Genomic DNA, 3,221 nt, shown 5'->3' on the forward strand with positions numbered 1-3,221 from the left:
TAAAAAAAGTTGTCTTACTTTTTTTTCATGGAAATAAAATCATTTATAATTGAGTCTATTACTAAATTTTATAGCTATATGACTATATCTATTTCTGTACGTATACGCAGTTACACAATTACTTAAATTTAAATTTCATCTCATACACTGGTATAATCTCATATTAATTATTGAAATTTAGGACCATGATTCTAAGGGAACAATTTATACTTATATATATTGGTTTGCTTAAGTTCATATAATCTACGAGCATTTTAAGGGATTCATTATTTAAAGTTTCACTCTTTAGGACAAAGGATTAAGATTGTATGAACAATAAGTGTTAACTACCTAGCAAATACAGTTAGATAAAATTAAATAATTAAGCAAATCGCAACGACAAATACTTAATATACAATATAAACAATAGTATCATATATATATATATATATATATATATATATATATATATATATATATATATATATATATATACACTACACGGTAATATATTATAAATTTTATTTATAATATATATTTTAAATACTAAGCAAAAATGTAAAGAAATTGACAATCACAAAGTTATTTACTATTGTTTTTAATGAGATCGGCAGACAAGACAACCACAAAAGCAGTCTACTTTAGTCATCACCCTTCAGCAGAATACACTAGCATTTACAGATTAGAGAGAATGACTGAATAACAAACGATAAAAAGAGAAAACCCAGATCACCGGTAAGTGAGGGGGAGAGAGAGAGATTACCAGCAGAGCTTTGGCTACGGCAGAATGGCTTCAGGAGAGAGAGAGAGAGAGTAGATGAAGCACTCTCTTCCTTTAGAAGGAAAATTCTTAGATACTTTAGGAGTATGGAGAAATTGTGTTCCCTCTTCTCACATTCATGATGGAGCTCACCATGAATTTAATGAGTAGACTCTGATTCAGATCTTCTAGAGTTCTTAGGGTACTCTACCAGTAGAGTTCATTAAATCATAACCACTCTTTAATGATTTAATGGTTTAAATTCTGCCATGTCAGCATTTCATTAATAATATTCTTGAAATAATAAAATAATGTTGTAAACAAAACAATTAAGATGATTGTTAATGAAATGTTGACATGGCAAAATCTAGACCATTAAATCATTAAAGAGTGGTTAGGATTTAATGAACTCTACTTGGTAGAGTTCCCTAGGAACTCTAGAGGATCTGAATCCCATGAATATGAGAAGAAAGTGTATTATTGTCCGTGCTCTAAGGGACCAGTAATACCTAAGAATTACTCGCTTTTGAATAGGAAACCTGGACTTCTTTTAGTAAGTTCTTGTTAATACCGTCAATAATAACAAGTAACAATATGCTATCTAAAATATGTTATGAAATTACTGTGAAGTTAGCATTTTTATTTTGTTAATTAGTCTAATTTTTACCATTTAGTAAAATTATTTTTGAGTGGGGACCCAAGTTCAATTTTTCTTTGGCCCAAATCAAATTAGGCCGAGATTACCTTTTTTTTATTATTATTAAAAAAATAAAAAAATAAAAAACTTCAGTGGAGCCCTGGCCATAACGTGGGTCCTTCGAAGTGGTGTTGAATCGCAATATGGAACTATGTTTATGAAAAGGGCAAAAGGCAAATATTGGAATGACATAAATGTGATTGAATAAGTGCTTTTTAGTTGTTTTAAGCTAAGGAGAGTGTGTGCCACGTCCAGCAGTTATGAATGACAATTGACATTACCTAGCCTTGGGAAAATATTTGTATGGGTTTTGATTCTTCTTGATTCCACGTCTCTTTAATAGCATTCACTTTTATGTATTTAAATATAGACATTATCGCTTCAATTATGAATATGAATGTGAAATATCAAAATGGATATGAATAACTAATATGTTATTTAACCTTAGAAAGATCGATTACAGTTTTTAAAAATTTTGTTGGATCGTAGGTTCTAGTAATACAACAATTACACAAAAAGTTAAATGCTGCCTTGATTTGATGATAAAGAGTATAATTATCATAAGCAAACGCCATAAATTAAAACTTTATAAAAAAATTTTAAAAATAAAACATCAGTTGGATCTAATATTTATAAAATAATGTTGTAGCTAGCTAGCCATTAACTATTTAAGACGTTACAATTCTTGATATTTGACTCTATTATCAAAGGATCTTTGGCTAGCACCATTCCAATGTCACTACCCTACGATCTTCCTTATTTGTTTCATGTTTCATTTGGTCTTCTAGACAATCTAGACAAATTAAGAATTCGACTAACGATCTCAAGCATCATCAATATTATTAATGTATTTTGACAATGTCTTTGTAAGTCATTATCTTCGATTCTTTTTTTCTTTTCTTTTGAGTAAATCGATTCAAAAATATTGAACACTAAGTTTGAACCTTTTTATTTTATTTTTGAAAAACAAAACCCAAAATTTGAACTTGATACTATAGAATGTCATCTCTGTCCTAAGATCAGTAATTTTTGCTTTGTTTAGGCAACAACACACTCCTCTGGACATGATGACAGGCAAAGAGGATAATTATCCCTAAACCTTCTCTTTGTCTATTCCTAAAAATCAATTATAATTTATCCCTCAGCCAATAACATTTATTTTGTTTGTCTAATTCTGATATATTAAAACTTTCCCTCAACTGGTAAAGTCTCTGATGGTTGAATAATAGATTTGGGGTTCAATCCCCACCTACACCAAAAACTAATTGGTGTCTTAGTCTGATGATAAAGAGTTATCATCAAAAGCGAACGTTATAAGTTGAAACTTTCTCTCAAAAAAAAAAAATATTTCTCTCCCCTCTCGCTGTATATGTGTGTATTGAAATATTTAGTATTTTCAACAAAAAAAATCTATCCATCACAAAGGCAGCCTCATTAACACATGCAGCCAACAATTTCTATCTTCTAGCATTAATCGGATTCACCAAGATAATTATCTCCCAGCTCAAATGATCTATATACGGAACAAGTGTATGTATATATGGTGTAATATTTTCTTGCCTTTATTAAAGAGTTTTTAAGATCTCACCTTTCTAAATACATTTACACCTCTTACCCAACTTATTTTTAGATAAAAATAATACAAGTGAAATAAATTATACAATACTAACACGCTAACTAATGATAATCAACTTGTACTAAAATACCATATCCAAATGAAACAAGTAAAGAATTAATTAAAAATGATGTTGTGATCTTGACCTGTCCATTGCACAAGCAGGGGGA

This window comes from Castanea sativa, chromosome 11 (assembly GCF_040712315.1).
Source record: "Castanea sativa cultivar Marrone di Chiusa Pesio chromosome 11, ASM4071231v1".
Taxonomy (NCBI): domain Eukaryota; kingdom Viridiplantae; phylum Streptophyta; class Magnoliopsida; order Fagales; family Fagaceae; genus Castanea; species Castanea sativa.